This window comes from Sander vitreus, chromosome 8 (genome assembly GCF_031162955.1).
Source record: "Sander vitreus isolate 19-12246 chromosome 8, sanVit1, whole genome shotgun sequence".
NCBI classification, from domain to species: domain Eukaryota; kingdom Metazoa; phylum Chordata; class Actinopteri; order Perciformes; family Percidae; genus Sander; species Sander vitreus.
The window spans coordinates 12,305,517-12,316,043 of NC_135862.1; positions in this window are offsets into that span (position 1 = coordinate 12,305,517).

A 10,527-nucleotide genomic window follows, 5' to 3' on the forward strand; every position below is an offset into this window, starting at 1 on the left:
AAGTCGGCCAATGTGAGCACTCAGACAGATTTAACATAAATTGAGAGAACTGCCCAGTTCCAATCAATATACTGCAAAGACAGAGACATGCATACACACAGACACACAGATACACAGATACACAGACACACAGACACACAGAATCACACACGCACGCACACACACACACACACACACACACACACACACACACACACACACACACACACACACAGGGACTACAGGCGGAAACTAGCAATTTGCTACAACCTGGCACAAGACATCTATTAATGTTTTTTGTGCACTGACATCTATTAATGTTTTTTGTGCACTGTCCCTGTTCAAATAAATAAATTACAATTACAATTACAATTACAATTACACACACACAAACACACAACCAAAGAAAGAGATTCTTGTGAAAAAGTGATCTAAAGTATGAGTAGAACACAACGAATCTGACTGCAGTAGATGTGACAGAAAGGCATAAAAGTCGTGTTAATCCAGCCAGTGCACATACCTCTGTTTATTTCCTGTTTTCCGGTCAAGTCCACACTAGTCGATTGTCGAACTCATACAATCCAATATTCCAGTCAGATTCGCTGCGTTCCCTCGGAAGGAATCACTGCACATGGTTAGGCACTTGTAATGACATTTCGAGCATGTTTAGAGGATTAAAACACGTTTAAAACTTGATGTTTAAAAGCCTGTTGGGTGCTACGTGTTGAAATTGACCGGAATTCTCCTTTAAGGTCAAGTGTGGATATACAGAGATGTGATCTCATAAAATAATGTTTTTTTTCGAGCGTGTTTAGAGGCTAAAAACACATTTAAAACTTGCCCTGTTTAAGCCTGTTGGGTGCTAATGCTAGCGGGAGGATAACACAGTGTAGGCAGCACCGATTGTTTTAGTTTTTCTTGCTACTGACAGCACTCCACATTTCCAAACAACAGAGCTATGTATTGAAATCGACCGGAATTCTCCTTTAAAATGACAGATAAGCAATGCAGAAAATGTTATGTTGGGCAGTCAGCCTCTTTACAGTAAGGGACTGTTGTTGGTTTTTTAAAGGGGCTACCAGAGGAGTTTTGGGATCTTTAGTCAAAAAAGACTTGACCCTATACCGACACTATATTCTATATTCACTTCTGAGAATTTTTTATGTGAGAAATCAACTATGTAGAGTTCGAGGTGACCTTTATCTCACCCAGTAAGAGCGTTCGCCCCATGTTGGCTGAGTCTTGCAGCGGCGCAGGTTTCGAATCCAACCTGCTTCCTTTTGCTGCGTGTCATCTTCGAAATAAAGGGAAAAGCTCCAAAAAATAATCTTTAAAAAAAAATATGTAGAGCTCAAACATGGGCCGGTTCACGAAAATTGATGGCTAATTGCAAATTTGGTCCGACCGTGACAGCCGGCGGGTGACTGCCGTGGTCGCTGGCTTGCCGCCCGGCCTGTCCACCTTCACAGACCCGCTGTGAGCTGGCTGGAGCTCAGGAGTCTTGCGGACAAGAGGCGTTTATTTCCCCGATCGTTTGTTTAAATAACTCAACACACATATCCATTATAAGATTAACTGGAACCTGTGGTTTTTCGAAGTTATAATGCTCCACAAGAGATTGTGGGCATAACAAGCTCGCTGACTGGGCAGTCAGAGGCGAGGGAGAGCAGCGTCTGACAGGGCAGAAAGATACCTGTCTCCCTTTGACAGTCTTGTAAATAAATTATAACATGTATATTAGATCAGCAGTCTTCCTCTATAATAGGCGCCGATTTATGTTTTCCTCCGTGGGTGCTCACAGACGCACGCCCTTTAAAAAAAAAAAAGTAGTCAAAAATGTTTGCATTTCAGAACCTTAGGAAAGGGACAGCGGCCGACACGAGCACACACGCATATTAACTCGATAATAAAGCCGTAAAGTAGGCTATCTTTCAACTCAGGACAGCGCCACTTTTCACAAATACAGACAGGATTGGAGGTGAGAAGTTTAACTGACACGTAACCGCGATCAGCGCTCACACGCTCCACTTAGCACTAACTGCAATGTTTTAATGTTTAATTTTAAATGAATTTAGCCTACTGGCAGTTTGGCACACGTGGGTGCTCAGTATTTTCCGTGGGTACTCGAGCTCGAGGCAACGTGAAACCTTTGAGCTAGTCAGCTTCATTATATTCCATCTTCATGTCAGTGACATACTTTGGCAACAGGTGGCCAGGTGGTTAGTTATACGGTTGAATTCTGAAAGAAAACTCCAAACTCGTGTTGCTGTCATGTTGGGATTTTTGTTGGGTCAGACCCATCTGCTAGCGATGGGGGGCCGAGACTGAGATCTACATGGAAAAGTATGCCCCAAACAAGCCACTTTGAAATTTTGCTGTTTTCATGAATACAAAAGTTGGGTGTTTTAATTTGCGCCAATCTAACCCCCAATTTTATAGGCACCTAATCCGTAATTGTAAACAGCACTGACACTCAAAATGTACTATACTGAATGATGATGAATAAATAAAGATACAGCCATTTCTCTGTCTTACCCCTTCCCCTAGCCCTTCGGCTTACCCCTAGCCCTTGTCCCTTGAAACCGAGTGGTAATGGCTAGGGGTGAAAACATACCCCTATGAAATGAGACACCATTTGGTTACGGTTACGCCATCATACATCGTCGCTAGCTGGCTGCCATGGAGTTGGCTAGTCAGAGAAATGCGGGACTGTTGTGCAAATTAGCAATGTAACGTTAGCGTAGCAAACAAGCGATTTTAAAAAATGTTTCAATTAAGAACATGGTTGCAAATATATATGTACAGGACTGTGTAGAGCACAAAACAATACTGTCATCATTTTGAAATCAATTATTTAAGCCAAAAATACTTACATTTATGAGACTCTGGGTACCCCTTGGTTTCAAGTAAGCTCCTGAAAATGCTTGGTTTTAAGGGGAAGGGGTAAGGGGAAGGGGTAAGACAGAGAATTGGGATTCAGCATTAATCTCCTTTTCAGAGATAACATCTCTCCATATCTGATTTGCATGAAAATGATCAGGTCTAAGCAATGTTTGCTTATCTCTCGCTATTTGCCCCACCCATTTCCTAAGAAAGATAAATAAGTGGGCATTTCTCCAAAACCATCAGTGGTATGAACTAAACAGACTCACTGGGGGCAAAAAGACCCTCTCGCAAACAAACACCATAGAAAAATGGAACCAGAACTAGCATTATAAGATGAAGTAGAGAGGGGATGGGGGGGTAAAAAGTAACACAGAGGAGGCTAATTTTAACAGCTGTCAAGTACTTTCTGCAGCCTGGCAGGCTAATCGCAACACATCCGCCAACAGATACGAGTGCCGCAAACTTCAGGTGAACTCAGTGGCTCTCACAAGGGAACAGGCCTGGGAAGAAGGACAAGAACACAGGTAGTTGTGGAGCTGTCTAGTAATGTGCTCACATGAACATTAGTCACACAGTCGGCACTCAGTGGGTCACATGTCTACCTACTGCCTCAGAAGAGAGTCCCCGACAGAATAAAGTATAGAATAAGGTATATATTAGTTATTTGTTATAATAAATAGTTAAACTTTCCATTCAAAATCAACAAATACAGTTATTTTTAATAAGATGGGTAGCTTTTGCATCCAGTAGTGGGAGAATCACTGGCACGCAACATATACTGGAGTGTCTTCCCCATGCTGATGCCATGGATGGAAGACATGAAGCAGACCAGCAGTGTGAATGTGTATGAATGACGAGATCTGAATCGAGCCAGCAGCATGTTTGGCATTAGGCACCAGAGAGACTCCACAAGGTCACCGGCACTCAAGCCGCATCAGATCAGCAAGGATGAGATTACAGAGAAACTGGCCTGAAGGGAAAGACATACACAGACGTACATAAACATGATGAACATGCTGTAATCACTTAAACCAGCACCAGACAGATTGAGGGACATGCTCACACACATGCACTGTACAGTTGTATTTACTGTATGTGCACAGGGACACTGCCATTGATGTGAAGAGACTCTTCATAGATCATACGAGTTTCAACAGACACAAAGACACAGCTGCTGTGCTCTCTAACTATCATCGGAGTAGCAATAAATGTCATCCGTGTCGGTGGATGTCTGCCATTAAAGTGCAGGATAATGAGCAGTATTGGTGATTGACCTTATTTTCCCCATGTCCAAAGCACTCAGTACCACCACACATGAACAGACATAAAAAGACATTGGATCTTGTTTACATTTATAGAGAGCACAGCCAATGCATTAATAAAAGACTGAATGGCCGGGTGAAAGTGGAGGGCTGATGAAAGAGAGAGTAGAGCAGAGAGGAAAAGAAAGAGGTCAAACCATGATTCTGGATGTACATGCCCTGTAGTGGAGTACTGTCACTTTATGCACGTGGTCCATGTGTGTTTTTGTACATACATTTAAAATATAAAGAAGTGGCACAGTAATGCAATTAAGACTTGTGGAAAGACTGCAGAGAGTAAAAGAGAGAGTGATAAAACACTTGATTTGATAACATGTGCTGTGACAGACACAACCACATTTGGAGCAGATTACGCATTCCTAATGCGAACGAACAAAATATCATTGAAAAATACTGCTCAACACAGTGGTAAATATGCAGTGTTTGCAGGGACAAAATAGACCTACTTATCGGGTGCTTATTTGCTGTGCTCCAGCACAAATGCCAAAGTTGTTTTCTGCAACGCTGTGCACATTTAAGGAGGTCTTCTCACCCTGATTTCTTCTTAGACACATATCCTGGCTACCAACCTGCCTCCGTCAGCACACACATCTCTACACACACAAACACAAGTTTCCAAGGGCATTTTCACACATGCATGCAAAGGCACTTGCACACACACACACACACACACACACACACACACACACACACACACACACACACACACACACACACACACACACACACACCACCCACACAGGCAAATACCCCTTGGCACCTGAATTCAGGTTGCTATAACTGTATGGGCCATTTTTAGCTCTTTAGTAATACTTGAATAGTTGTTACCTGAGATAACCCTAGGGGGAGGAAAAACAATTCCAGTCTCCCACAAGCCCTGGAGTTTAATCCTCTCTAGTATCCTAGGGAAATAATGCTTCCTCTAATAATTCCTTGGTCTTTCAGTTCAACACTGATGTCATTTTGTGTTGGCTGGGGCCATTAGTTCTGACACATGTATAATTGATTATCATATTAACAGCTACAATCATTCAGCTAATTTTTGCTGAGGCCGTTGGGATAGACAAGGTGCATAATGGCTTTGAGCAGTTGGATCCATAGCGTGTCCTTTTTGCTTTAGTTGGAGATTAGCCATGTGACCCTGTACTGTTCTTGTCTTTCTTTCAGCCCAGCAGTTCACTCCAAAGTCTCTTTTTAACGCAGTCGGTCTCAGCTAGAGCAGTGTGGCTTGTATAGTATAAGGAAGGAGACACAGTCGTCATGGAACACAGTTCTCTTTACTCAAGTTCAAAGGCCACCAACCAACATGATTCAAAGGGGCTAAATGTTCAATCAGAGCCACAGGGAGAGTGAGAGAGATAGAGAGAGAGAGAGAGAGAGAAGAGGGAACAGGTTTTTGTGCCACCGTTCGATAAATGAGCAGAACAAATTACTTTAAGTGTGTTGCCGTGAGCCAATTCAAAGGGCAGTGCTGGGCCAGCACTCTTTGACCTTATCTAAAAGGAACAATTAGTGAGTAGAGTTCAAAATGTGTCCAGTGAGATACACACAAATGTGCAAGCGCATCCATATTTTTACACAGATATGTAACCGAGCAGTATAATTCAGTTTCAAATTATATTAATTGAAATATATTTTTTTCTGCACAATAAATGAAAACCAGTTAATGTTGTTATTAAGGGTTGGGTCTAATCAAAGAATAACAAAAACAAATATCAAATTCAGTGGCGTGTTGTGACTTTTCCACTAGGTGGGGCTTCGGCCCTATAGGTAGCTCTGTGGATTTTTGGCCGTTTTTGTATTTTTATAGTATTTTGGAAATATTTTTTGTGTCACAGAAACCACTGAGAGTGAATCTTGTGTGTTGAGTGTTACTATCATACTGTCGATGATGTGTCAGTGTTTTAGTTCCAGTGCTCTGCACAGATCTGACACCTTAGCCTGCCTGCTCTCATCCCTGGCTCTCTGAAGCTCTGTGTGTCGCCATTGCAGGAACTGCCAGTAGACAATAACCTTATATTTTTAGGTTCATGAAATGTACCCAATGCGCGCCTCTGGTGGTTGACCAGCCAGGTCAAGTAGCCTTTTATCTAAATTAATTATTAATTAATAAAAGTCATTATTAGCCAGACAATAATATGAATATTGGAAAAAAATAAGAAATACAACACTATCAAAAACCAGGCCAAAATGTTGTCAACCCACCCAAGCTAATTTTTACCGATATAATATATCCTAAAGCCGTACTATTGGGCGGAAATCGTCTAATCTGGCAACAAACTTTACTGTACCAATTATTCACCTGTTTGTAAGTGTGGTCAATTTGACCCCTAACATAATTTTTTCAACATAATAGGAGGGTTAAAGACAGAAAGAAAAAACGGCGTATGTGCAAGGAATGAAGGAGAGAAGATGGGACGAGAGGAGGTCTATGACGTCAAAGGGTAGTTGGTGGCATACATAGCTTTATCTGTAGCCTGTATCCCATGGTTACCATATGCCTAACTCGGCTGGGAACCTGGGCCGGAGAAAGCAGGGTGACGCACTGGACACACAGACACTGCAGGACAGCTGGCACCCCTCACGAATGCACGCAAACGCACCTATACCCGCACTGGTGCAATTCCACTGTACCTGAATACAGAACGTCTCGCTCACACTGGGGGTGGTGTTTCTAATTCCATCCTGTGTTAGAGAGAACACAGAAGGCTAATATCTGCAGAATCTCCAACTGTGAGAGGTAACACACCTCTATCCCCATGAGATCATCCTGACGGAGAGAGATAGAAAGAAAGAGTGAGACAGAAAGAGAGATACAAGAGAGGCGAAGAGAGACGCAGACAGAAAAAAAAGAGAAAGGCAGTCTGATACGGAGTCAAAGACAGCGACAGACAGATGGGAAAATAGGAGGACGAGAAAGCAGCACATTATCTCTGTGTAGAGTCCTGGGAGGAACAGCCTGTTTGTAGAGTGATACCTATCAGCTCCCTGGCTGTCTCTGGAGATATTACTGCACTGTGGTGTACTTTACCCAGATAAAACATCCCTGTGTCTCTGATAGAAAGACTCAGACAGATAGTGGCAAGGTGAAAGGAAAAGAGGCAGAAAGACTGTCAGACAGATTGACAGACAAAAGATGGGCATACTACCTGATCACTTCCTTTTAATGCATGTTACAGCATAATGGATACGATTATGCAGAATACATCTTTTGGCAAATCCTTGTATCGAAGGTTTGTACATGATATCCCAGCAGAAATTAAACACACATTTGTGTAAACAGAAGTTTAAAGTGTATCACATGAAGTCTGAACATGTTTGTGAAGCAAAGAAGAAAGAAACAGAATACATAAAATGTACAGTTCTGGACGTATACATATATTCAGTATGCTGTGTATGTTTATTTGAGTGTCTTTCCCCACCACATTGCATTTTGAACCACTTCTTCCCTAGTTCAGTCAGCAGCAGTCAGGGAGAATCACATCATCAAATCAAAAAATGCATTAAGTTTTCCATATGGAGAGTCAGTTTTCATGTGAAAAAGACTTCTGGGCATGAACTTGGAAGTTGGTTATCACTTGATTCACCCTGCTGTGTGTCTGCCTGTCTGTCTCTCCGTCTGTCGTGCTACCTCCTGGGGCCCTGATTGAATAACTAATGATTAAAATCAACACAGCCACTGCCACAGTGACTGATTTACCGCACCCATTGATCCAGACCTTGAGATGTCATGAAAAAAAGACGCAGATGGAACCGCAGGCAAGGTTTTGTACAACCAAATTATCTGAGCCTGACGACCGAAATTCTGTGTGCATTGGTAGAAATACTGCCCAGGACAGAACTTTTCATCCCCAGTTCTAAGCATTAAATCAAATTATCTATTAGCCAGGTGTTTAATGAAAAATTAAGTATAAGTCTAGAATTTGATATGTATTTGCACCTGGTTGCTGCCCAGTATGAATATAATGTCAGTTTGTTGGCCGATGAGCAGCTTCATTTGAACAGTTGGGGATTAACTGCTTTTCTCCAGGGTTTTTGCAAAGCAGTTGCTGAGCAAAGATAGAGCACTTTACCCGTTCTTTCTGCCAGATTTTCTAAACCTAGAAATATGATGCGGAGACTTTCTGGAAACAAGTTAGCTTTTCTAAAAATCAGAATAATGCCACACTGAGGTAAATCATCACTCTTTGGGACTGAGAGTTGAGTTGTGGTAGAAATTAAAAATTAGATTTCCAAATAAATATAAAACAGGACTTTTGCAAGCCTGGTTCAACCGTGCTGTATGAGTTTCACCTTTCATCTCTGCAGAAATACTCTTTTGTCCTTTCCCTTTCTCTGACTGTCTTAACTGATCAAATATAACCTGCACTGTTAAAGTACAAAATGATTAGTCAATAGTGAATAACACCAACATGTATTCAGACATACACAACATACACAGTTAGTCCAAACTGTCCAGTTGCAACAGTTGCACCCCTTTCTCCACAAAACTGGAAAACACTAGAAACAATACTAAATGTCTGTAACTACACAAGTGACCTCATGAAGATACAATGTTCATTGCACACCAGGAAACAAAATTGTTGTATGGATGAAAAATGTACAGACACTTTTTCTAGAGTTACAGTTTGCCAGAGATAAAGTCGTGTTGTGACCTAAATCCAAATGGATATTTTACAAAATTATGGATCATTTTTGCCTATTTACACATTCAGTAGTAGACACTCAGCAACATTGGCATCCATAGAAATTGTGTTTCTGGCGTATGTAGTTTCAATATTCTGTCTCCACACATTCCTGAGAGTAGTATCTGACCCTTCAGCTGCTAAATGATAAACTATTTTCAACTGTAGATGCTAATTTTGTTTGTCTGCCATTTGTTACTGGACAGGTAGGGTAGAGTGGAGCTTTTACGTTGAAACTGCTTCCTGCTGCATGTGGAAACAAGGTTGATAAAAGCTTTGAGAGTGAACCAAAACAGTGAAGATGTGGGCCTGAAAACCAAAGCATTGAGCTGAAACACGCTGAAAAACTCTGTCAAGATAAGGGGAACTGCAGTGTCAGGTCTTCATTCTTTGTTAATATGAAAAATATTGATTATAGCACCTTTAGGAAAAAAAAAACATCCAACACATTCCTCCCACCTGATAAACTATAATTCACCTCAGAAATAAATGCAACTAATACTTCTACTAAAACGTCTAACAAGATCATGCATTACTCCAAAGGAAAAGCTGAAGAAAACAGCCAAAAGGGAGCTCACTTCACCACACCTGATTAATGACAATTTGCTGCACACCTCATCTCATGCATGAGCATTTTTACAATGAGACATCAGTCAGTCTCCAGCAGTCCGGAAGTTTATTGAACACTTGGTTGGATTTGGACAGTTAATTTCATGAGCATTGTGCTCTAATGTGTGTACTGCATATAGATTGCTCTACCTCCCTTAGTTTCTGAATTACAATTTCTGGCAAACTCAGTAAAATTGTATTTTGTAAGTTGTATGGAATCTGTTTAACAGGCACAATAGCGTGCAAATACATTTAAAGGTGTGAGACACATTTGTAAGTCCCCAGAGAAAGAAAGAAAAATGTAGTTGATGTTATTGTCAGATTATCTTTCCTTTTTGAAGTGTGGGAAAGGCCAATGTGTTTTTTACTCAGTCTATTTCATTTGACTGTCTGGTGGTTTTTAACTGAACATACTATGAAAAGTGAGAATCATCTTGATGACTAAGTGTGAGGGTAGAATGGTGAGTCAAGTTACCGGATGAAATACTGTTACATACGGGAAGGATTATTCTAAAAGCTTTACTATTATCAAACACACACACACACACACACACACACACACACACACACACACACACACACACACACACACACTCCCTTCTGTCTCAGATGTTGTAATCCTACACGTGAAATATGCACTCATACACAAAGGGTCTTAAAACTGAAGAGACCGCAGAGAGGGAAGAAAGTGCCTGAAAAGAGGTTAGATGACATTACAAAGACAACCCAATTAGATTATGAAAGATATTCTTAACTAAGTCTGAAACTCAATGATCTGTAATGGGAGTCCTGTGGCTTATAAAAGCCTTTCGCTGGAACAATCAGTCTCTCTCTCCCATTTTCCCTTTTTCACTCACACACACATGTATGCATGCACGCACGAATGCACGCACACACAGACACACACACATATACAGAGGCCACCAGTCACACTTAGATCTCTGCATGCAATCATCAGCCAACTGTGGCTGCATGTGAGAGTACCCTGCTACTTTGTTTAAATTTCAATCAACAGCCAGTCAGAGTTTTAGTTTGAAATTTATCAG